The 27,760-nt window shown below is 37.8% G+C and overlaps 1 protein-coding gene and 1 long non-coding RNA gene across 2 annotated transcripts in view; one reads left to right on the forward strand and one right to left on the reverse strand.

Annotated features, from left to right (window-relative positions):
• LOC145969680 (uncharacterized) overlaps positions 1–25,372 on the forward strand; it is a 38,905-nt gene extending 13,533 nt beyond the window's left edge. The window contains exon 3 of the long non-coding RNA XR_014438221.1: positions 25,071–25,372. This is a non-coding gene — a long non-coding RNA (uncharacterized LOC145969680). The remainder of the gene's footprint in view (positions 1–25,070) is intronic.
• The window catches only part of Sema2a (Semaphorin 2a), a 345,146-nt gene that overhangs the window by 295,056 nt on the left and 22,330 nt on the right, over positions 1–27,760 (reverse strand). The gene's annotated exons all lie outside the window — the stretch shown is intronic.

Here is a 27,760-nt window from a genome sequence, read left to right on the forward strand (position 1 = left end):
TAATATAAAACGCATACGATTAATCGTATAATTAAGACAAATTGCGAGATCTATTCTTTCCTTTCAATAATATTAGAACTGCTTTATTCTGCTTTTTCTCGATTTTATTGCGTATCTTTTTGCATAAATGTATCATTATATAACTTGTTATATTATTTTCATTAGATGTCATATCTTTTCAAAGGATGTCGGTAACTGTAACGCGTGTCTAAAACAGGTACTAACCAAAAATAGTTTCTACGGGCATTTTCACGGGGAAATGCGTATTCTCCCTTTACTGTTATATCGTACCATAAGCGTAAGCATCCAAGGAGTTCGCGATGAACAATTTTTCACGTTGGAAAACATGTCGTACGAAATTATATATAGTTGTAAAGTCTGCTAACGTCGCAATGATAACGACATAATATTTAAACTTATCGATTATACAAATTTGCGCACGATCCACTATAATTTAGTCCGCTAATTTCTACCAATCAATTTATCGATCGTAAAGTGGGTATAAAAATAATTCAAATGTAATAAATAAAAATAATTCAATCTATTCAAGAGGCAAAATATACATCCCTTTCACAAAGGAACGTATAAATTTACGTTCGTACATTCAAAGGTAGGCGGTTTGATACAGGAAAGAATTAAATTACGCTTTTTACAGCGATGAGAACGCTCGTCTTATGCGATTAATATTTCGATTAAAACACGCGCGACGGAAACGCGACGACGACTTCGCCGGCAATTTCGCCGTAAATCCGCAGACGCAAAGTTCGTCAAATGAATTATTATCGGATCCGCGCGAAATTCTGGATGGAAGGGAGATGAGTACTCGTGTACCTATCTAGTAAGCACTGAGAGAAGATTACGCTGGTACGCTGCCGTTGAGCTAATAATGCAACGGCGCGGCGGCAACCGATGTGGTTCGTCGCGGCGCAACCCTTTCTCATTGTTATTATCTTAATACGATAGTGTAAGGTCTAGTACCGTCTGACCCGCTCTCAGTTTAACGAGATTAGCATAATACCACGAAGCCCTCCTCAGAAGTCTAGCCTCATACCTGTTACCCCTCGACCACCTTTCCGTCTACCTCGCATCTGACAGGGACTCATCGTTGGAGTTGCGTATCTATTCACCTGTCGGCGAGGGTTACGTGGCCGGCTGGTTTAAGTGAAAGGCGGATATATTTGATGCGAGAAATTATGTATTTTGTAAATTAAAACAGGATATTGGCGCTAGTAATTAAAATCGTCGCTATATGAGTATTAATTTTATATCTGTGTATGTGTATATGTCTCTCTCTCTCTCTCTTTTTATATATATACAGGGTGTCCCAGACCACCCGTACACCCCTTTTAAAATGAAAATAAATGGCTTTTGTCAAAAATCACGAACAATTTTTAAGTAAATCGGGTACGCTCTATCAAATGGCGATATTTTCAACTTTTGATTCCGAACGGAAATACGCCATCCGGATCGGAAGTTGAATTTTTTTAGGGGAACATGGTACTTTTTATTACAGATTCGAATTGTACGTGAAAAAATAAGAAACTTTTGTATCAAACGTTTTTCTGAAAGTGCCTCTGTCAATCTTAAAATTAACTTTGAAAGTAACTGTGATGAACTTTCAATAATTAATATTTCTATTATTATTACAAAAATCGTTACATGGAATAGGATTTCTTTATTTAATTTACTGCGCTCTACCTCCTCACAAGTGCGTGAGCTCATGCTCAGGGACACCCTATATATATATATAGGGTGTCCCTGAGCATGAGCTCACGCGCACTTGTGAGAAGGTAGAGCGCAGTAAATTAAATAAAGAAATCCTATTCCATGTAACGATTTTTGTAATAATATATATATATATATATATATATATATATATATATATATACATGTATATGTAGAGGAAAAAAAATAAAAAATGTACATGTGAGAGTTATATTTCAAATGCGCACATTAATGACGATTTATCGCGGAAGAGTACGTGACAAAAATATTATTTCCCTTCCGCTATTGTTATTTGCAAATGCTGACCGCAGTTTAGTATGAAAAAAGTTTTGTGTATTAACGGCGGAACGGTGGCTGCAAGATGAATGAGCCTGCTGCATCGTCCGCATGAAATACATCCTCGGAGTACTAGGTCGTAGCATTGCTTAAATTATTCATGGCTTGCGGGACACTTTGCTGAAATTAGCAGGCCGGTCATAATGTTAATGAATTTTTCAAAGTGGAGCGAAAGACAGCTTCAAAGTATACGCAAAACATGATCACGGGCACGTAATTGGATCTCTTTGGTACTCAGAAATGACAAACTTTTTGTATGTATCAAAAATCATTTTCCTCTTTTTTTTACTTGTCGAAGAAACTCATATATCGTAAAAATATACATTCCGTGCCGTCGTTTTGATTTTAGAATTCGCCAGCTTGTTTTTAAATCTTTTCTGATTTAAAAACAAGATCAGATATTCATTTGAATATAAATATTTTTTTATAGTAGGTGGAAAATAAAGGAAAAACTTTTGTTACTTTTATGTAACAAATGTCAGAACTAATGACACACGATAGAGATCTTGTTTTTCTGAGCGAATAAAATAAAACTACACATTTTTTTCTTTCCTTATGAAAAGTGTCTTTAAGCAGAATACATGATAATTTCTATCTCCAAACAAACATCGCGTCATGGAAACACAACTAAAATGTGATGATAGCTAAGTTCATTGTATTAAATTTCAAGCTCGCAAATATCATTCGCTGCAAAAATGATATTTTACTGAAAACAGCTTGTGTGAAAAATATTGTAATATATTTCACAATTAATCTGTTTATTCACATAAAAATATTCATATAAAAATATTTATTTATTCATATAAAATGCATAAATGCAAGATACATATTATCATGCAAGATACATATTATTTATGAATAACGAATTTATTGCACGCAAAATGGTAAAGCATTTTAAGAGGGAGCAACAATGTTTTTCCTTCTCCTTTAATCTACTCAACTGAATTTGCGTAACCATGTAAACGCCGTCCATCGCGTGAAGAATCAAATGCCAATTTATTACGACATGCTTGCGCTGACGTCCCCTAACGCAAGGAGGTTATTGCAATTTTAATAAGTTCATAATAACAGTGTTAATAATGACACGGTAAATGTGCGAATCTCGGGGGCAACTTGTTACAAGAAGGAAGTGTAGTTTTCAAAGTTATAATGACGGTGATTTAAAAATGCATTTACAAAAGCACTGTCGCGCATTGAAGTTTTCCTCTGCAACAAATATACAGGGTGTTTCATTTTAATCCGACCAGTCGAATATCTCGAAAACCAAGCCCGGGAGAGAAAAATATTTCAGACAAAAGTTGTTTGGTTTCGAGGGGGCCATAAGATGGTATCATTGGTTTGACCTTGAAGAGTCATTTGAAGGTCACATAAAGGTCACCTTAAATTTCTTAAATGGAATACCCTATATATTTTTGCACATTCTCGTAGCTGACATCGAGAGCTTTCCAAAACACTATCATTAAGTACCTTTTCGTTAAGTACTTTTTGAGTTATGAGGGTTGAAATAATTTCTTAATTTTACATAAACCGTAAAATATCTTGTAAAATATTCACTTTTCGATTATCTTACCTTAATACTTTTATGTACAAAATAATGAGAGGAATCAATTGGTGTAAAAAAAACACATAGTTGTTTTTAAGAAAAAATATGGAATTGTTAATTGCAAATTACATATTTTTTCTTCAAAACAACTATGTGTTTTCTTTACACCAATTGATTCCTCTCATTATTTTGTACGTAAAAGTATTAAGGTAAGATAATCGAAAAATGAATATTTTACTAGATATTTTACGGTTTATGTAGAATTAAGAAATTATTTCAAGCCTCATAACTCAAAAAGTACTTAACGAAAAGGTACTTAATTATAGTGTTTTGGAAAGCTCTCGATGTCAGCTACGAGAATGTGCAAAAATATATAGGGTATTCCATTTAAGAAATTTAAGGTGACCTTTATGTGACCTTCAAATGACTGTTCAAGGTCAAATCATTGTCACCATCTTATGGCCCCCTCGAAACCAAACAACTTTTGTCTGAAATATTTTTCTCTCCCGGGCTTGGTTTTCGAGATATTCGACTGGTCGGATTAAAATGAAACACCCTGTATATAATGTAAGATGGTATATATCTATGTGGTGAATAATTTTCGCGCATTTCTTTAAAGATTTAGATTTTCTATCGATTATGTAATACTTCTCACATATTATCTTTTCATTTTCTATCTCTATCTCTGATTATTCAATTTTTTCAATTCGATCGATTAACGATATTTTTACATTCGATTTATCAAAATGTTAAATAGGATAGACACTCGTTTCTTTTCACAAGAACCATTAAAGGAGCCATTTCGAAATCGTCTCTCGTTTTCAGCGAGATTAAATTTCCACAGTTAATCGTTTCGACGGACTCTTAATTTACCGACTTGATTCGTAAGCTTTTCGAGAACGGCATGAAAAGTGTCGCTCAGTTCTTGAATTGTACTGGTGCGTAAATAATTATGTACATGTAAATCTTGCTGTGTTGAATCGTTATACGAACTATAAGGAATGAAATAGGATATTCAGAAATTACTATCCTCGGAAAATTCGTTGGCTGCATCGTGTGATTTAATTTTGACACTTCATATTTTAAGCTCATTTTTTGAGATATCTTTTACCATAATTCTCATCTTCTGTCATTATTACATTTCAAGAGGGAAACATTGATTTTCTCGCGTTTATTGATTTTCTCATTGTTACTTTTCTCATTTATTTTCTTCATTATCAATCTATAATTGAAAAATCAATCTCCTTGTACTGTTAACATTCAGAAAGAATTGCGAAAATTGATGGTATAGGCTTTGCAATTTTAAATGGACGATAACGATGATTCTAATCTACATTTCGGAAACTTGAAGATAAGAACCTTGAATGTACATTTACAATCTTATCTTTCCCTTTCAAATTTAACACATCATTTCGCACACGATTCCCGCGAATAAAGATTGGCGAGGGCCCGCTTCCCTTTCTTTGACAGTGACAGTCGATTTAAGGATTTGCCCCGACTAGATGTCGGCGTAGGTAAAAAGGAAAAAAAGTTATCGGAGGAGAAACAGATACTTTGAAGAGCGAAAGAAGGGGAGATTGGAGTAAAAAAGAAAGAGAGAAAGAGAGAGACAGAGCTTTTCTTTCCACTTATAGGAGGAAAAGGGTACACTCGACTTCAAGTACTTTTTAGATGTACCAAAAAGCCACTTAATGTAAAATTGTCTTTAAACAAAACTCGATGGAACATACTCATAAGATATCGTCAATCGGAAATATATAACAAGTTTTGATCGATAGATAAAAAATTGTAATAAATGATAGTAAACGATCATCTACTTTTCACAAACCGTTTCGTAGAACATGCAACGTGCAATATGCGTTGAACACGTTAGTGCAATTAAATTCCACAATAGAGTGACTGTACTGTGCAATTTCGAGTAGCATAGAATATAGAAGGCATCGCCATCGAATGATCAGCGACAATACTTGGACGAGGAAGAGTGCCACCGGGTGTTCAGCGTCACGCGACATCGACTCCTACTTCCGTTCATCGATTATTTACCCTCTCAGGACGGTTCTCATACGAAGAGTTTATGAATACCGTGTCATACATCCGATGAGCATTTCATTGCGTGTCAAAGTATTGCGTTATATAGTAAATATGAAAACATTATTGTAATGCTCGATATTATTTTTCAGTTTTCTCTTTTATTGTTACATCTTTCGTTTGAAAAAATTAAAATATAAGTTCTTGATATTATGCAGAGTGATTGGGATTCATATACGTAAGTAATATGTATGTAAGTAATATCTAGTTGTGGAAATATTAAAAATATAATCACACACACACACACACACACATGATTATAAGAGAATTTTTATCAACAATTTCACAAAACACACTTGCAAATTCTATCATATTATATACATAATAATAATTTATATATATGTATGTCTTATATTTTTATATTTCTTATATTTATACATTGATCTATGTCTCGATCACATATTCCAAAATCTTCATAAAGCACGCGCGATAATTATCCATTTGGCAAAATCACCACCTTTTTTCCAGAGAAGAGATATATTCCCTCTTAATTTTCCGACAAGCGAAAGTGAAAATCGATCCGACGGACGCGTCTGCGTGTTCATTGGCCCACTTTTCTTTTTCCCCTTCGAAGTGTTTTTCCAGACCCCGGAGAAAGGCGATCGCCGTGGGCAAAGTGGTTGACGTATTGCGTATCCAAGATGATCGACAAGGTGCCACTCGAGGCGAGAAGACACGGGTATCCCGCGGCGAATTGTCTCGGGGACTGTAAACGGTAGAGATCTCGGTACGAAAACAGGCGACTGATTTCCGTGGCACTTTGCGAGGCCTCCGTTGCAAGAGAGATAGGCAAACGAGATTTAGCCCCGAGGTGGTTCCTCTTTATAACGAAGACCGATGATAGTTGGGGCTTGGCTCGGAACCTGGATGAAATGGCACGGGCGTCGGAAGGAGAAAAAGAGAGAGGGAAGGAAGCGGAAAATGAAGGGGGATGGGTGGGAATGGTCGTAAGTTGTCGGTTAGGATACCCGGCGCGGCTACTGGGTGAGGCCATTCATCCTGATTAGATGCGGTCTCCCGTGGGGACAGGCAGAGAATCTCTCGCTCGACATGCCGGAGTTACTCCCAGAATGCTGAAAAAAGGCACGAGTCGCGCGCAAGCTGCTCTCGATTGCCATAAACATGAACACGGGCAAGCGATCCCCACTGATTTGCTCGTCACGGTTCGTAGACGTAAACTTTGTACATGGTATAGTGCGAATAGTACTGTTAATCGCACGCAGATATTTTAAGTAAACTAAATGACTTATGTAATTTATTTTATTGAATCACTCGAGCGAAATATTTCCTGAAATTTTAAGCGACTCTTTAATTTATTAAATTTCTTTTCAAGTTTTCATGAGAATTAAAGAGAATCCGGGGATGCGCATTCCTTTTCTAATATCTTAAATTATATTTCTTACAATAATTACATAACAATGCAAGGCTGTATTTGAAGATCGGTGGATATGCTCATCCCATAACTCTTAGCTTCAAGTACGTCGCATCGACGTCGTTCAACTTCGGAACAGGTGCGCGAGCGAGATGTCATCGTCGTCTGCATATCTTGAGACTCCCTCCTCGTCCCTTCGCCATTCTCACTTTCGCGGTTGCACGCTTAGCTCGGCGCGACGGCAGCTCTTGAAAAACAATAACGTATCGTTGACTTTGAATTTTCCGCGATAGCGGCTCGGCGTTATTTCGCTCCCGCGAGTGTTATGGGGGCTGAGTTTTCGACCGTATTATTTCCCCTGCGGCACGTTGCGCCGTTCTTCCCCCTTTCATCTCACGTGGGAGAAAGAGAAAGGGACGGAGAAGAAAAGGAGCGAGCGCCGTTGCCGGGGTGAAGTTCCAGCCGCGACTTTCTCGCCTGTTTCCCGGGATACGAGCGAGACGGAGCGATTGAAGCGAAAATACAAGAACCAAACCGAGCGGGAGACGTTAACTTTTTGGCACTTTCAAGTTTGATGGGATTTTCCTCTCCTTTCGTTCTTCAGGGGTGAAGTTTTTCCATACTCTTTAGCTTTTTAAGATGCCTATCTTTCATCGCTATAGAGCAAAGCGTCGCAGTCTTATTCGCAAACTCGCAAGTTTACAATTCTAAATGGATGTACATTCAAAGTAAAGTCATTATTCTGCTTATGGAACCCTATAATTATCAAATAGCGCAATCTCTATTTAGTAATCAACACATTATGGGATGATTTTATGTAATATAAACGTGATGATACTAATTTATCGTACCTACTGATATGTACTCATTAGCACGTAGCTCGTGGAAATCTCTCTCATGAATCCTAATGAAAAATGCACGCGATATATACGTTACATAAGCGCGTCCTATGCGCTTAATCCGGCATGAACGAATTGCGACAGCGCTCGTGCAAGCCGATACAGTACTGATTTACATAGAGAAATTTGTTATGCTGATTACCTCGGAACGATCGTTTTAGCCGAAGAATTGCCATGCTGAAACACCGTTTGTTTAATCGTCAATGAATTATCACGATTTTTTGCGCGTATTGCATACAGATGATATCCCAAATAATATTAAATTCCCGACGTTCTTATGCAATCATATCGTTTAATATATGTAGATATTAATTAATTGAACGACCCAAATCGCAGTAATAAATTATATCATCCAAATTCATTATTCATTACATCATCCAAATATACCACAGGAAAAGAGAAATTGTGTTATGAAAATTGAATATATATAAATATATTCTAAAAACTTAAAAACATTCTATAAAAAACATAATGCTTATGAATGCTCTTGTAGAGCTTTCATCTTTCTATATATATAAATTTTCAATATTTTATATGACTTTTTAGTCTGCACACATGTACACACAATTAAATACTATACATAAGCTTGGCAATCTGCTGTTAATTAATTTAATTAAAAATAATTAAAACATACGAATAATGCCATCTCATATTTTAAAAGTTTAAACTCTAGTTTCGTACAAGCAATCAATATCAGCAGCCTATTTTTCTCGAAATTTTAATTTTAATATATGTTAACTCCTTCAACGTCTAAATAAATATTTTTATGGTAACAGTGCTCTCTCGATGAGACAGTTATTCAATTCGAACAATACCCATCAAGAACTATACCCATGAAAAACATCGATGAATTACAAGATAGCTCTTTCTCTCTCTTTCTCTCTCTATTGTGTATCATTGTGCGATCAAAAACTTGCGAAAGCTACCGGTTCGGTATACACAGAGACCGTAAAAATTCCGTTGCCCCGTTATCGCAATTTTCATTTATATCGTCCATCTCTTGCGCATAACGTTCGGAAAATGGCGCATACAATGGCACGAAAACGCGTTAGCAAAAAATGCCACAAAACACAGTGAAAATCGCGCAGGCGTGATCGTACGATAAACAATACACATTTCTGGACAAACCTCTGCACCCACGCGTACGCTTTTATGTTTTATTCTGGACCTGCGTTCCGACAGAAAATTTAATATCCCGGCCGTTGCAAACGATGCGCGTCGCTATTTCGAATGTTTGCACGAAATCCTTCCGGACTGCATATCATCGATAGATCAACCACAATGCGATCACATTGAAAAATTGTCACCGTCGCAAAGGGCAATTACGTTTTCCCTCTCACCCCTCTTGTGTTTGTCCATCTTAGCAATTTCTCATCTATTCTAGATCCGATTTAGAAACCAGGTCAAAACTTGTCTTGCTTGATCGTCGAAGCGATTTTTATTATTAAATAAAAGCTGCACGATCTTTCACGGTTCGTTTTATTTTTCATTCCTGTTTTCTAGCAAACATAGTTTTTATAAATACATAGTGTTTCTTTTGAAATATTTTTATTAAAAGATAAAATAAAATATGCGACAGTCTATCTATCTGAGCGATCGCAAGACACGTCTTCGAAGTAAACTTTTTAGCATGTTTATTTAATGGGCGAAACATGTTCGTTACATGCTCGTAAATTATTATCTCGGAAAGGGAAAATGGACATGTTGGTTAAGCCTAAAGTTACTCAAACATTTTGTGGTTGTACAAAACGGTGAATTGAATAAAGGGCTGAAAGGAGAAACTCTAATCGCAATATTAAATACACATTTTTATCATCATCAGAGAGATCTAGAGAAGCGATATTCTATCGTACAAATAATTTCGAACATCGCTTATATTTGAAACGTGTTATCGGATTCTCTCTACTGAAATAAAAGCTGTTTTATTTCAGTAGAAAGTGAAAATAATTTCGGACATTTTCAATCCCGGATTTAAATTCCATAGTCACTTTCGTCACGAGCGTTATAGCTGTTGACACCAGTGCTTCGCGTCATCATCCCCCTTGTATCCTCCAAACGAACGCCATTAGGGCAACATTTCGCGTCGCGCGGCGTAACTTCGTTTTTACGGAATAATGAGATTCGGTTGAAATTCAACGTATGCTGATCGTCAATTTACCGACGCGTAACCGTCCCTAGTCGCACTGCCCCGACGCATTTTATCCCGAGATTCAATGTTTCCCTCTCTCGATTTTTATTTCTTTTTTTTCTTTTTTTTCTTTTCAGCATTTTTGCACATACAGGGGCGCGCATAATACATGTGCGCGGGGCGATGAACAAAAGCGCTTTTTAGAAAAAAATTTATTGCTACGCGCCGAGGATCGCGAACACGTCGCTTACTGACATGCAGTCGCCCCCATCCCTATATCTCTGCATAGAAATTCTGCCAACTCCCTCGTTGCCTTGTCTAAATGCATAACACCCTTCCAGTCTAGTCCGTGAACATTTATATGTATTTCCCTGTATTTTTAAGTCTGTTTCTCCCGCATCGTGAAAACATTAAACCTGTCACGATCAATATACGAATATATAATTCAAGAAGAATTTTCGCACATCCCATGATTATTTTGGTTGCCTCTTTTTCGTTGAATAATACATGCAAATTTTTAGATTTTTCTTTTTTAATGAGCATGGATAACTCTTTCCTTGTGAAAACACATCTGTGTTCATTATATACTACAGTAATGCTTGTTACGCTTAACGAAATATTCAGTCAATAGATACCATTAATTAGTTCTATAATGATATGCGATTGTGATAACAATGAAATATATAACAAATTTATGGATTATTCGGTGTTAAATGTGATTATCATTATTATCCTCTGCTCTCCTCCCTCTGCACACGTGAAATACAAATGTAAATTATAATAGTAGAAGCTAGATATAATTATCATCACTATTAACATGACAAGCATATACAAGGATTTACAGTTATAAATCATCAGTGATTGAAAATTCGGTCTTTTCGTGAATTAAAGAATAATATATGAGGGAGTAAAAATTAATGACAGATGTAACTTTGACTTTGTAATTAATGAAATGGAAATTGAATATGCTTTGGATTTCAAGCGAATATTTTCCGTCGGATTTTTATTCCCAGTTTTTTAGGGACCAACGTGAATATTCGTCTCATAGTTGACAGAGAACGATTATAACCCACACGATGCTCCATCGCATGTTTGACGCGCGGATAAAATCCCGTTGTTAAAAAATTCGTAAAATCGCTCATCAGAAAGAACGCTCTAAAGGTGTACATATTTCGCGAAGAGCGCTTTTGTAATAACAAACATATTTCTCTACATATATTTCAAATTATCACATATATTTTATTATATTGATAAAATTTTAATAATAATTCTTCTTTTTACTTATCTTCATTATTATTTCTCATTTCCATTATTATTTTTATCCCGTTCGGAAAAAGTTTTTTATCATTCTATATGCTATATCAATAATTTCTTTTAAAAATACAGATTTGCAAAGATTCAGTTATTCCTGTGAGTACAAGTGATCCATCTACTCTCGGTTGTTCTCAATAACATGCTAATATCATTAATCAATTAATGAACAATGCTTTATCATCTTACACGAGCTTCCATTACTTGATTATTCAGCTATGAATATGTAAGAATCCAGCGGAATTGCAGGTCCATTCAGGCTCAAAGCTTCGTTTAGATTTAGTTTGCAATACTCATTGTATTCTCGTTTAATATATCAAAAACAACAAGTGTTAAAGATGCACACGATATATACATATACGTTTATATTGAACATACGAATTCAATCATAGTCTAAGCGCACAGAAAAACGCTATTAAATACCGATTTATTTTTTTTAATATAATCAATAAGCAACTAAAATATTATATTTTATTTTTAAAATTTATGCAGTATATCTTATGTTTCACGTTTTTCCTATTCAGAAAAATAAAATTGTATAACCTCTTTAACATTTGTTATAATTATTGAGATTTTACAAAATACTTTGATAAAATATAACCGAATGCATTTAATATTTGATTATAGTAGGTATTAATGAATAAAAAATGCTATATAAAATATTTTAAAATGCCATGATATCTTACGATTATGATTTCTAAAGTAAATTTTAAGAGAAAATTCTCTTCTCTTCGCGTAGCATTAGAAATTAAAGCTTTGACAGAAATTGTCTATATTAAATATCATTAAAGAGCTGAATAGGAGCGATGTAATACTGTACAATAAAGAATCTTCATGAAATACTGGTTCCAAAGCTATTTATTTTATGAATAACTTGAAAGCTACTTCTTTAGGCTATGTCGAAGAAATAGAAGATCAAGATAAATAGAGAAATGTTTGATCCATTTTGTATATAATGAATAAAACTCGCTAAGAATCAGATATAAGATTTTTGATTTTTTAATTATCTTGCTTTGATATAACGATATCTTTATTTCTATAGAATCTTGTACGCATATATTTATATAAGTAATTAAATTAAATAAATATCTAAATTTGTATTAAAAAAGATAAATTGAAAAGATACATGATGTTATATTAATGCGGTTACTCCATCTAAAAACTGTCAGCAGAGGCGTGGTTGTATGAAATGTAGAATAAAGGAAGGCGTAGAACTCTCTCCGTATTTTGAAGCTACCTGCGTTACATTACAATTCATAACCGCTGACCCGCAAAGCTAATTTTCTCAAATTCATCAACGCATTATATTTTTTTATTTTATCCTAGTCGGGTGAAAAAAGCGGATTACACATCTCTCACACAGGATATTTTCCTTTTTCTGTCTGTACCGTTGGGAACGTGAGAATTAGAACGTGCACGTACCGCGGAGGGTAGAAAAGCTGATGAGTGGAATAAAACGTAAGTAGCAGGTGAAGAATCGCGCGGAAGGTAGAATTTCTTTCTTCCTTGTCATGTACGTGGCATGAATATACCATTGCAAACTCTTCATTACTCGCCTTCCGGAGAAATCGCGCAAATTTTAAAAAAGAAGACGTTCGCGTTCATCCGCCAACGTTAATCAGAGCTGTACATTTTAAGTATTACATTTGGATTATCAGAGTTGCGTATGTAGTGATATTTCATAAAAGAACAAGTTGCATCGTTGCAAATATAAATAAATAATAAATGTATGTGTTTTTCGATACAAGAATGAATAAATGAAGGATTTTCATGTTGTTCTAATCAGATAATATAATTAAGGAAGAAAGAAAAGGAAAGGAGAAAATAAGCGTGAAAGCGCTAGGTGTATTTTATCATAAATAACCGATAAGTTTTAATCTCTTTTCTATCTATCTCGTTTCGCTCATCTTGAATCCCGGAGGACGAAAGAATTGGGGCGTGAAGATGCCGCATGCCTTGAAGGGTATAGAAACGTGTACGCCCTGTGACAACTCTGCAAGGGAACATCTCGGATAGCGAGGTAATCCACATAGTTCCGGCACGTCCAATAAGAAGTATCAGAATTCCAAGAGACTGTCTAATCAAAAGGAACGTGTCGCAAATTGCACGTTTCTGCACGTAACCGTGATCATCGGATCTACATGCAATGAATACGCAGCAAGTTATTTTCAGTTAGTTCGAGTACGTTGAAATGCGAAACTGGCAGTCAAAAGATAGAAGAATCCCGATCCTCCGTCGAAGATCTTAATCGTGAAACTTAATCGTGGAGCCCAGAAAAGGAATATCAGTCGTGGACATATCGAGCGGACGAAGGCGGAAAATGCGCGACGGAAAATAAGGCGGAGTTCACGCGAAATGAAAAAGAAGGAAGACGAATTCTCACCGGGTACGTGTTCCGCGTCCATCCATCACAAGCTGACAACTGGTGTAGCCCAGGCTGCCACCACTCCATCGTCCCGCGTTTAGATTATCTGTACGTCGTTGTTCCTCGCTCGTTGTGCACGAACGACCATCGCCGTCGCTGCTTCATCTCGTTATATTTTCCGTCTTAATTCCAGGGCGAGCGACGAGAGATATGCGAGATAACGCGTAGGCGGACTACTCGCGGCTTGGAAATTATTATGTAGCATAATCCGCGGCGTAAGCGGAAAGAGAGAGAAAGAAAGAGATAAAAGAAGAAGAGAACAGTTAATTTTTCACGTCTCTTCGGTGCGAGCTTAAAAGTTACGAAGCCTTCTTCTCTCCCACTATACGCCATCGAAATAAACCTGAGCTTTCATCGAGCGACTGGCATAAGCTCGCGATAAAATTTGTTTTGGTCGAGTGTTTCTATTCAAATTCGATTTCCGATCTTATTACTTATTCGTGCGCAAAACTCGCATTCTGGATTTGCTTATTGAAAATATCTGTCGTGTCAGCGAGATTTTTCGAATGCACACCTATATGATACTTGGCGTGAATGAGTTTTATAAAGTTTTTGCGCGAATAAATGTTAAATTTCATTTCATTTTCACGAATTCACGGATTGCGAATTTGGGACGTATCATTGATGCATATTTATTTAGTCGACGGTATAGCAATTGTCTGATTTATTAGCGCTTCACTGAAGCATATCAATGATAAATTGTTAGCAGAAACAAAATATTTCTGGGAGAGAAACGCGATTTATCTCTTTTGTAAATTATTCTCAGTTGATGAACGTTTTATTTCATTCAGATTATATTAATAACGAACGGAAATTTTATAAAATGTCTACTGTAGAGATATTTATGTTTAACAAACGAAAATGCTCGGTCTATCCGCAATGATATGTGTATATGACAAAACGCTCTCACGCACTTTGCGTTTATGTCCCCTATCACATTTATTTATTTATTTTAAACATGCAAAAACCTTTTCCGGCTTAAAAGCAACGGTGAAAGCCATCAGCCGCAGGTAATAGCTTTGCACGCTCGGCTTTCGAGATCCTGTCGATTACAGTATACCTGGCGCTTACGATGTATCTGATAACCTTTCTGGTTATTTTATCTATAATAAATTGAATTTGTAATGTATTGACATTTCACGTATATAGCTTTATTATGCATAGTGTAAAATTATAAAGAAGCTTATATAATTGTCTCTGTAATCGCATTACATTTTTATTATTTTGTGCGAAAAATTAAAGGTCGTAAGCGAGCCGAGTCAACAAGCCCATCAGCAAATCGTGCGTATGCTTTCATATTGAAGGAACCGTCGGGGTTTTTCCGCATTCTGATTTAGTTCGCCCGCGAAGCGTAATGAGCGTTGCTGCAATTCATTTGCCGAGTAAAGCGGGTGCATTCTGGGTAAATGAATTACATTACCCCGGGATTATGTAGTGAAATATACCGCGTAAGAAAATTATGAAAAGACGCCCGGGGCACCGGCGCAGATGCGCAAGTAAATCGAAATACGCCGCCGTGCGGGATAAAATTGTGCGTTAAATTTATAGTCTTGAATTGATAGCGAAACAAAGGCGTCCCTTCGAAGGATTCGCCGTGATACGCGCGGCCGCGCTTGGCCAGGATCTCTATGCTTAAAACTGGGAAGGAACATCGCCCGTAAATATGGCTTACGGGCTCAAAATGTGAAATAATGAAATGTTCTTGTTAATATTTATAAGCGAACATATGTAGCCCCTCGATTTTTGCAAGTAAATAAGCGTAAAACTATACGCTCACTTGATTTTAAAAAGTTATTTGCGTATGTGTGTGTGTGTGTGTATAAAAAAAAAAGAAAAAAAACAAAAAAATTCTCATATGGAAAACATGATAAACAAGACCGGTGCAGTACAAAATTTTTTACATAACTCTGTGCACATGTACCAAGTGTTTAGCTTTTTTTATTAAAAATGATTTACATTTAATCTAGATACGAGTAATGCTAAGTTTTTTGTGTGCTTTTAAATTCATTTATATGAGTAGCGTCATATCAGTGCAGCAAGTGAATTTTTCAAAGTTAGGTGGTTACCACAGATGCTTCCTTCGTTGATTTAATTAAAAAGCGCCGTTATTATTTACGAAGCTTTCCGTAATCGCATTCCCTCCGGCTATATACATTTATCATGTACGCGCTAGCATGTGAGGCTCGACTTGAATTTAATCCCAGAGTGACTTACTGGTAGTTTCCACGGACTACGTTATTTTAACATCATTCTAAAATAATCTTTTCCTGGATTTGCCAATTTTAGAACGTGTAGTTTGATATACTTTTCATAATATATTTTTAATCAGTTAAGCGCTTGCAGAGTAATCAATTTTATTGAATTCACGAAACAATATCGTTTTAACATGAAACTACATACAATAGAAGAGAATAGGCGAATCGTAAGTCTGTCTCGTTCGAGCGATTTCGCACGCGCGAGGTGTGTCGGCTGTACAAATAGGACGGAATGATGGATATGATAAGCTGTCCAGATAGCGGACGAGGGTTATTTTCAATACATCAACCCTGGTTAACCCAGGGCAGGTGCATAAGCGCGTGTTCCGCACCCGAGCGCAAACGGAGAGCGTGGCTGGATGACAAAGGATACGCCCGCCTTTCGCAGGTCATCTGACGGATAGCTCGATTAATTAACGCTCGTTGATTGGAGAAGTCTGCGGTGAACGCGACACGGGAGTTGGTCGTAATTACGAGAACATGGGCGTCCACCCTTATTTGTCGCATTTTCTATTTGATTAGAGTCGGTTGTGTCTCTTTTTTTTCATGTCCACGACAGCGCGTAACTCGTTTCTGCACACGATACGCATACAATCGGGAAATAAAATTTGCGGACGCAATACCGCGGACAAGCTTCCAGGACGCGACACTTGTGCACGAATCCACAGAAAGTACATGGCGCAGGAACGTGATCGAAATTCGATAATTCTCGCGCTTCTTTTGCCATCCGCCGCGTCATGCTTAAAACAGAATACCTCTCTGGAGAGAGAGATACCAGCAAACGTGCGAATCATGTTACTTTAATCCGCTTTTTCGTGATTTAACATTTATTTGCGATCTTTTTAACTTTTCTAATTATAAGTTTTTCTTTGAGCGATGAGTAAAAAGGATCGTTACATAATTTATTTTGTAAATATCGCGCTGAGCAAATCTAATGGATGCGCATCAAGAGTGATCTTATTGAGCAATCGGTCACTGTCCTCTGCTGATGTACATTATTAATTACAGTAGTATCGATTCTCTCACCTCGCATCTGATTCGTATGATCGATCGGCCGGTTGCATCAGGAGAATGCATCTAGCTAGTGGAATACTGCGCTATAATATCGTACGATACCCTCCTATCGTACATCGGGTTCTTGGAGAACTCTTCAGGCACGTAATGCATATGTTGATTCGAGCCGGTGGTCGCGGACGTGTATGCGCGTATGTGTGTACACCGCAAGAGATAAGCAAAGACAATGTATCGCATCAGCCGTCCGTAAGATATTTCCAGCAGTCGCTCCTTTTTCACATTCTCCACCATCGCTACCTGCTATTCCAGCATCCCGGAAGATCCGCCGTAGAAAGACGGATACGTCAAGAAGTAAAGTCAGAATCTTATTTCCCGGGACGCTTCTTCCTCGTGTCTTTTCTTCTCGATCCCTCGCCGCCTAGGCTGTTCTCTATTTTTTCCCTTTCTTTTCTCTATTTTTTCCTTTTCTTTTGCTTTTTTCCCTCCACTGTCGCCCTGTTCTACCCTCCCCGTCCGCAAAGAGACAGAATCACGCGTCAAAACTGTAGGATGCAGACGTGCAAACCCCAGAGTTGACAGTCTCCGCGAGTATAGCATCACGACGCACACTGAAATGTCTGTCAACTCGGACGAGCTCATTTCCAAAACGAAAACACGATATTTCTCTTTCCTCGCACAATGAAATTTATCTTTTCCCGCAAACCCCATTTTATAATAATCAGAATAAAATTCTGAAAGCAGACGGAGAGCTTTGGCCGTGTGAATGTAAATTTTTATTTCAGTCATTTCTATTTCAAAGATCTTGAGAAATCATAATTAATGTTACGCCAGCCTCGATCTTTAACAACGTTATGGCAATTATTTAGCTACTTCGTATGATAACTTTACCCAAGATGAGATGGCCCCTTGGCGCTCGTGAATTAATATTCACCGAAGATGGTGGCGAGATATTCTTGGTCGACTGTGCGATATATAGCTAATATTTCCGGTGAATGTAAATAGTATTTGTCCGCGATATCGATTCGCGCCCGGTTTTAGTTGGAGGGATGTATAAAAACGACAATTAAGCAGTTACATGGCGGTGGCTTTTGCGTTGTGAATAATAGTCCTTGTGAGAGCGGACGCGTCCTCTCCGCTAGAGAAAGGGTCTCCCATGGGTGTTTTTCAGAAACCCTTTTACCCTCTCGCTTCAAGGTTTTAATGTCTCCTGCCGGGCAGGAAGGGCTAATGGGCAGTTTAATGAAAAACGAGGTCATTCTTTACAATTACGTCTCTCCAGAAGCGACGTGCGATAATTTCGAGCATATCCGATACGCGCGTTAGCTACGAACGTGTTGTTCCGAAAAAATGTCTACTGGAAAGTGAAAAGGATTCTCATGTCGTTCGTCAACGCGATTAACACTCATTAATAAAAGTCTTGTAATTTTTATGCGACGCTCCCATAAAATCGAAATCCGTTTGTGCATCCGCGTCGTTGACGCGATAGCACAAGTCCAGTTTCCGGATTCGGTGTAATAGAACATCATTCTCTGCAAATAGAATGGCGCATGATCGCTCAAATAAATCGCCGGCTTATAATCGATGCGGCTACCGATCTCTCGTATATCGATGATAGCTCAAACGTTCCCGCGCCGCGTTGCATCCCGATGGAAAACAGGTGCGCCGTATCTGATCACGCATTAATCCGGCGAGAATCCGTGAGCGCGAGAGTAATTTGGTGACTTAATTAAACCAATTAATTCCGTGTGGTGTAACGACCACCGTGAAACTTCCAATATCTGAGAACGAGCGGTGGTAACCCGGATCCACAGCGGTCGTAGTCGATTTCCAGGCGGTTCCGGAATCGCTTTGACCCCGTTACTATTACCAGATAGAGAGAAAGGGAGAGGGAGAGAGAGAGAGAGAGAGAGAGAATCCATAGAAACGAGGAAAGTATCGATTTCGAAAGTGTCGAACTTTTATACAAGCGAATTGCAAGCTCATGTCGATGATTTTAGCGTAGATTCTTATTGTAAAGGATTTAAAAACGTGTTTGTCTGGATTGAAAAATCCATTTTTATCGCACAAAATAGGAATATGGAGCAGTAACATGATTAAGGAACGAGGATCGAGTCACAGGGACGAATAAATTAAAGCGCCAGCTCGCGCTTAATACGCGTAGTGAATTAATTGCTGACACCACGAGCGACTTCGAAAACAATCGATTAACAAATATCCCCGTGTAATTAATTAAATCGCAATCAGAGCTCGCGCACGTACGTTATTAAATTTTCGTCACTGCTCGCGCGTCCATCGATCTCGCAGATATCGCTCCGCCATTTCGTAATTCCGTCCTTACGCAATTTACAACCTTCGATGGAGTATTAATGTATTTCTTTACCTGGATAGAGGTAAAGTTATAAGCTCAGCCAGAGGGACGAAATTACTTTACAGACCAGCCACACGGTAATCGCGCCAACACATATAACTCGGGGAAGGTGCTTCGCGTGGAGAAACGCCGCGACCGGGGCCCAGATAGGTGAGGGTCTACGACCCACCTTTATAATTTGATGTTGCGTGTTATTAAAGGGCCATTAAAACTCTCCGTGCATCTACTAATTGCGGTGCACGTAGACTCTGCGCGCGCCACCATTTAATCGATATTCGGCTTTGTTGTTTCCACGACGCAACTCGCCTGCCATTCAAAGCGTTGACATCGTACCTATCAATAACAACATTCAATCGAGTGTAAACGATATTTGTCGGTATCTATGGTTATCAGAGACTCTCAGTCGTGAGATAATAACGATAGCAAATTCATTAAATCTATGTTATGTTTCGGATAATCAATAATTTTCCTTTTCAATAAATAAATAATTTTGAATCTGATAATTATTATTGCAGAGACATGTATATTTATTTGTTTATTTTATGCACATTGTATAAATATATAGAAACGTTTTCAAAGAGATATTTGATATCACTATCTCAAAAGTGTTTTCACGTACAAATCGTGAATTATCATTATATCCTGTAATAATCATGCGCCTGCAATTTTTAAACAGAATTTCTCTCTCTTTGTTCGATATTGTTTCACAAAGGCATTGCATCGCAATCGATAGCGACCCAGTTTGACACAATCGCGGCAAGACTTAACTCATTTTCACGCCGTTATTTGACGCGTTCGTCGTGCACGCTAAAGTTTTATGAATCCAGCGACGTAAGCGATAATGTCACACAGAAATTACCAAGTCGTTATTCCACGAATCGAAGCTGCCGGCGAGTTACGAACTTTAAGTGTCGTTAAAGGATGAAAAAGGAAGTAGAACGTCGCGCAATCGGAGATGTAATGAATCGAGAGAAGGGCCGTGAAATGTACGGTATAGCATCGAGATAAATTAATTCGGAAGTACCGAGTGTTCTCGCGATCAAAATCGATGGGAGTTAGGGGCTTTGAGTATTTCCACGAGTGGCAAGTCGCTTAGCAAACATTGCCATTCTACGATATCTGTCGTGTGTTTATTTTTCTATAATTTTTATATATTTATTTTAAAAATCGATCGTGTGTTATTATGTTTATTTTATACGAACGGTGGTCTCTTTTTCCTTTAAATATGGAAATTTCGTTGCTCATGACATAACGAATGCAAATGTGATGCGCATATATTATTTTTTGTTAATAAGAATTGGAGTATATGCATAAAACCGTAAAAGTAATAAACGTCGCGTAGTATATTTTCCATTTATCGCTCGGCATGTGTGCATAAAAATTTCAAAAGCGAATAGCTGCTGAAAGTTATCGATAAATTCCAACGTGTTTTAGAAAGCGTTGTATGTGCGAAATTTGTTTATACATCGCTAAAATTAGTAGTGCAAATTATAAGAAATATGCGTTTTTATCGTACTCCATCGCAAAAGTATTGAAATTCGAATACGTGAAAGCATGTTGTGTTTTTCGTTGATGCCCGAAGTACTATTTGCACCACAGAATATCGAAACAGATAGTACACTTCGTGTCGAATAAAATTTCATGTAAATCTATTTTGTACATACAAACGGCAATATTGATTCTGCTTAATGAACATTTTACTTCAGAGCTATCAACACACATATACACACACACGATGCAATAAAAATATCTCTCACCATTGAGGCAATTGAAGCGGCAACATGGATCGTAGCAATATTCTCATTTGGTCGTATAAACGCCTGTTGAAAGTTATACAGAATAATGCGTAAATAAAGTCGACAAACGCACAGGTTGTTTTTATTTAATCGCGATCGATCTAATAGATCAGAATCTGAATCGCGTAAGGGAGCGAAAGAAAAAGGCTAAATGGGATAAATTACTCTGAACAAAGAAAATTTAAATAAATTCGCTGAAATTCGCTGTCAAAAACTCGGCAAAACTTGCCGAATCGGCGGAGATTGCAACGGCTCGCATCGAACAAACGAAAATATCCCTTGGCCTATATACGTGGAATCCTCATTAATCGCCAGATACGTCAAGATATCTACGATCTTTAGAAGATCTCACCGGCTCGTTAGGGCCCAGCATTTCTAGAGGAAGAGAAAAGAGAATCGTTATCTTTGCGTGCAATTTCCATATATCTCGGCGCGATAAATGCCGTGCTCTTTCGGAAGGAACGATTCGCCGACAAATAAGCTTCGAGCTTTTTTATCTGGGCCAATGAAAGCGAGCCGAATGGTTCGGAAGCGAGTCGATAGTTCGATAACTTCCACGACAACGAGCGCACCTTACGGAACCTTAGCACGCAATCGCGAGGTTCTGTGCGAATGGAACTTTTACGAGGTAAAACCGGTCGAATCCTGCTATCACGTTGTTTGACTTAAGCTAGTATCTCTCGCAGAAGGATATCGATACTCTGTGTCAAGTAGGAAATATACTCAACTCATAAAATACACGATTCAGAGAGCTCTGAATCAAATCAGCCATTATTGGCAATAACATCTTCCGCTTCGTTTTATTATTTGCTGAAAAAACACATTAAATGTTCATCGGCGTAGATGAGCTCGTAAAAGAGCTGTTTCGCGTTAAAAAGATACATCTTTCCCGGAAATACATTTAAATAACACTCAAAGAGGAAGAAGCCGAGCACCTGTACCTATTTCACTCAAACGCGTTTATGCTAATACATCTCGACGAGATATCGTTAAACGAATTTAGACGAGAAAAGGAGCCGAGCCTTTGCTCGTCTAAAGTGTGATCGTAATTTTTAAAAACTGCGTCGTACAAACCGCTCAAAAAATCCATTGTACACCGTAAGACTAAACTGTTTGCGTGTAAAGCACGAGCGTAGTAAATCGATTCCGAGACCTGCGCGCCCAAGTCATATCATATATTTCGCGACGACGATAAAACTGTCTTGACCCAGGTTACAGATAAGTTTTGTACATATCCGGACAGAGTCTGTCGCGCGAGAAAATGTTTTTAACTTTTAAATATTTCTTTGTATTCTACAAAGAAAGAAAAAAAATGTACAAGCTTTTCATTATGCTGAGAATTTATTACGGTACGTAATTAAGAATCATGGCAGCGCCCTAAAGCAGTGCGAGATATCGCATTTTAATTCTAACCGGAAGAAATAAAAGCTGCAAAAATTATTTATTTATCTCCGTTAGAAATTACACGAGGAAGAGCAAGTCGTATGACAAATATATTTTATGCTAAATACATGTGAAACTCGGCAGAGTGAGCGTCAATAAATTATTTGTAAATCAACGCTTACGCCATCACGTGAATACCGTGCGTACGCAATAACGAGGAGAAATAACCGGCAGTTTGCGCCCCGCGAAATGGATTGCCGCTTCGGGACGAGATATGAATATTTAAAGTTGCTGTCTGGTTTAAAAAATTCACGTTGCAATTAAAAAAAAGGTTATATCTCCCGATATAACCCGTAGAGGTAGGAAGAATGTTTGCCAACTTTATTACGTGCGCATTTGTTTGAGATAGATCACGGCGCGTTTAACCACAAGAAAATATTAGGTATATATGATTAAACTGAAAATAGCATGCGCGGCGCGTCAAACAAATAAATTCGTTGGTTACCGATCATGGCAACCACGAATGAATCGTATCGCCCTGAACGAACGAGCTCTAGATCCAAAGGGGAAAGAAAAGAAAAAGTGAAACGGCAAAAAATGCTAGAGATCAGCTGTTAATTCCCAACGTTTTTCAACGTTGAATTGCTTTGACGTGCGTTCCTGGTTAAGTGAATTTTTCAGATTTTCTTTCAACGGATCACGCGCTTTAATCGATCGTTCAAATATCTCTTTCCCTCTTTCTTTTTTTGAGGTATTCTTACTAAATAAATCCACATAAATGAGAAACACGTGTATAAATTTAATTTCAAGGAAAAAATCGAATAACGATGTCATCGAATTTCTCTCTAGCGTTCGAGTCGAATATAAATTATCGCATCGGTGCAGGTGTGTTCCCTGATTAACATCTTTTTAAAGATCATCGAAAGCATCGCGTGCGTCATGCTATCTCGAGACTCAAAAGAACCTGAACTTTTTATCGAAAGATGAAGGTAACGTTAGCGGTTGATATCGGTCGGCGGTAGTCGCGCCGATGGTACCAGCCAGTGTCGGAATTTTCCTGGCGCCCACCACTGTAGCTGGAAAGCGAATAGCAAAAGCAAACAGGGGTAGAACTCCGACGAACCCTATCGCATCACTACTACCATCACATCGCGCGTTTTAACCTCTGGCTTGAACGGGAAGAGAGAGCCTCGGCGATTCCCTGGCTTGCCTCCGCCATTTTCCATCCCCGGCAGATCGGAATCTGTGCCAATGGATGCTGCCACCTCTCGCTGATCTTATTCGCCGGGAGCTGGCGGAAAATGTGAAAAATTCCTATTAAGGGATTCCAATAAGGCTCTCCGCGCGCGGGTGTCGGGGACATAAAACATAATATTATTTCCGGAAAGCGGCGGCGCGAGAATTCAATTTAGCCCCCGTGGCACATAATATAATGCCTCTTCCAACCGCTTCCGTTCTTCTCTGTCACCTTTGGCCGAGCGACTTCCTATCTGCGGCCCTCTAATGCTTCCACTAATTTTACCGAGTTCATCTCGGAATAAAATTGCCAACACGACAAGATACAAGGACCTTTCGCGTTTCAGCTCTCAAAGATTTAATCAAAATGCAATAACTGACCTGTGACATTTTGACCATGTTGTATTTGCACTTAAAATTGCCGAATATAATAACGAATTATCTCTGTTTTATATATATTCAATGATGAAATCCGCTTATGTCTAACAATTAAATATTAACACAATAGAAAAAAATTCATTTGTTAAAATGACAAAATGTAATTGCAATTCATCGAGGCTTTACGGAGTTTTATCAACTCGCATTGTTCAATTTTATCTCGAAATAACAATTCCACTGGAATACAATACAGAATATGAGTAGCAGTTTATTTCGCGAATATGTTGTACTTCGGCCGAGCAAAAGTGGGATTAATTCTTCCAGGATTCAGTTGGCTGGAAGGCAAAATGCGATCAATAAATAAACGTAATGCCGCTCGAGCTTCTGTCGATTCCTCTCCTTTTTACGCAGTCCGCCTACAGTCCCCTTTCCCTTCTTTCCGATATCGAAATTTGCGCTCTTGACTGTCAGGCGATTTCGAGCCGGAAAAGCAAATTCAATGCAGGAAAATTGCACAACCAGGAAATTTCATATTCACTGCGAAGCTATTCCCGACGTGATATATCCCCATATACGATATAACTAACATGGTGCGTTGTTATCGATACTTGCTCATCGAACAACTATCTGTCATTATGGCGTAAAATATAAAATTTTCGCGTGCAATTTTCTGATAACGCGCACGACATTTTCTCTTTATTGACTTCTTTCTCGTTATAACGATTTTTTTTAAACGACAAAACAAGACTCTATATATATGTATGAATAACATATACCGATTTATATTTCAACTCTATAATTATATATTCACAGTTAACAGTCGATAAGATATCGTTAACTCCAAGGATTTGGCGAGCGTACTATTGGGAATCGAAGCCATTAACCTCAGTCTGGAGGCAACTCTGAAGCGGCTTACGCACCACTAAATAATTCCAGGACGCCTCTAAGAAGCTCGAAGATCGGTGCGGAGCTTATCGAGACGAGAATCCTTGAAATGTTCCTTAACAGTCGATCTTCCTTAACGGGATATCTCTACCACCCTCCCTGCTAATCTTTAATTCCACAAACCCATTTATTCACTCCATTTACACTGATGTTGGAGAATGAGTGCTAAGTCACCGAGGCTTTAAGTAATAGACAATTTATAGATTAGATAACATGAGGCAAAATATATTATCAATCTCTTCGCGGTTTTAATATCGCAGCATTTCGTTGCATCATCAATTATTATGATTCGCTTTTTAAACTATTGATATTTTTTAATATTTTTATATTTATATTTATTTTAATATTTAATATTTAATATTAATATTTTTTTGTACATAAGATTTTACTAGAAAATATATCATATTCCTGGGTAAAATGCGCTGTCGTATACGAGAGTCAGTAGTAATCAGTAACTATAACGACAATTTTCAATTACCGACTTTAGAGCGTAGACTTTAGCGCGCCAATAAAATCATAGTGATTTTCGAATACGTGTTCTCACAAAAGCGTAATGAATTTGATTAACTATGTGTGTAGCGGCTAGAGAGTTAATCTAGACTTTAATGAATTACACACACATAGAAAGGTCTCGAATATTATTACTCGAAGCAATATAATAGGACTATAAAAATATTTCTAACATGTATTTATTTCTAATATACAGGGTGTTCCTAAAAGGTCTCGTCAAACTTTAACCATAGATGCTACGTATCAAAACAAAGCAAAATATCCATATAAACATGGGTCCGGAAATGCCCCCCTTCTGAGATAACACAGAGTGAAGTCACGTATCTTCATAGGCCTATTTGGCTCAATCACTAAATCCTCTGGACTTTTTCGTTTGGGGATACCTCAAGAGTCTTGTTTATGCTACACCAGTTCCTGATCGACAGGCTCTGCGCGATCGTATTGTTGATGGGTGTAACACAATTCGGGGTACTCCCGGAATTCTCGAACATGTTCGACAATCCATGGTGCGACGCTGTGGAGCGTGCATTGCTGCTCATGGTGGCCACTTTGAACATCTTATCTGATGCAAATCATTACTACAGTGATTGAGCCAAATAGGCCTATGAAGATACGTGACTTCACCCTGTGTTATCTCAGAAGGAAGGCATTTTTGGACCCATGTTTATATGGACATTTTGCTTTGTTTTGATACGTAGTTAAAGTTTGACGAGACCTTTTAGGAACACCCTGTATAATAAAAGAAAAATGAGTAAATTGTAATACACATTAACTTTTTCATGATTTATATCGTGACATTTTATGTCGTGTGTATTGCGATATAAAATATATCGTCTGATAATGTTGACAGATATTCAGAGACTCATCGATATTGAAACATTTATTCATGCATAATGTTTACTTTGTATTGTGCACATAGATAATTTAAGAAAAAGAACATTCGAGACATCATAATAAGGTTCAGCGACTGGAAGAAATTTTCCTGAAGAAATAATGTAGCTTATGAGAGAACCTTTGAGAAAGGTTGGCGGTTTCTCGTAGATGAAAGTTGATGGTTTCCACTTTTCGTGATATTTATGGATACTTTTACCAACATACATCGGGGGTAAGCAAACGATTTCCGGATAACGGCGCTTCAAAGAAACCGCAGAGCGAGTCAGTATTAGCAGCAACAACGAGCAAGGAATATGATATTTTCCCCAAAGGTCATCCGGTAGCACGTCTATCTAACCTACCCCGGAGCCAGATTTTGCCGAAGAAAGAAGATCCGCGAGAGCCATCAAAGTAGCCTTTCCCAGGACGAAAGCGAATATCGAATTCCGATAAAAGGAAGTAACGCTTTGAGAATCTTTCGCTTTAACGTAAGCAATTCGAAGCTGAAATGGTGACTCTTTCGGAAAAACACCGTATTTATTGAAGTTTCCGGACCATCAGCCGTGTTTTTGTTATTTCGTAGTTTCTCTTTTTTGTACAGATGTATGGTGCAAAAACAAGTAACGAGAAAAATATTTGGAAGATTGTAGAAAAATAATGAGAGAGAAAGAGAGAGAGAGAGAAAGAGAGATTTCAACAAGTGAAAAATGATTCATATCGCAAAGCATATTCTAGTCGATCTTACAATATTTTGGCCCCGCCTATGCTCTTTTGTGTTTTACAATTACGGTAGTTTTATGAGTTTCAGATTCACGAGCTCGCGGCGGACTTCTGCCAACTTGTGATTGCGCAAGTTTCTGGTTTACGAGTGCGGACTGTCGCGCGGGTTATCTATCTGCGATATTTCTATCTTTACTGTCACGCTACCACATTTACGCAAGCATTAATGTGCAGATCGTGCGGGCGAATATGTTAATTTGACTCTATGGATATATTGCGGTGATTTTTTTTCACAATGCACGTGCATCTTTTTTATCGTTTTTTTTTTCGATATCAACCATCGTCAAGCGCACGCAAACGCAAGTAGACAGTGTATAGTAAAATTTTCAATTACTCGACGCGACGTGTCATTCGCGGATGCCGATCACCACGAATTCGCCCTTTGTTCGTCGACG

This window comes from Camponotus vicinus, unplaced genomic scaffold, assembly GCF_025532165.1.
Source record: "Camponotus vicinus isolate PSW18456_S1 unplaced genomic scaffold, iyCamVici1.0 SCAF_4, whole genome shotgun sequence".
NCBI lineage: Eukaryota > Metazoa > Arthropoda > Insecta > Hymenoptera > Formicidae > Camponotus > Camponotus vicinus.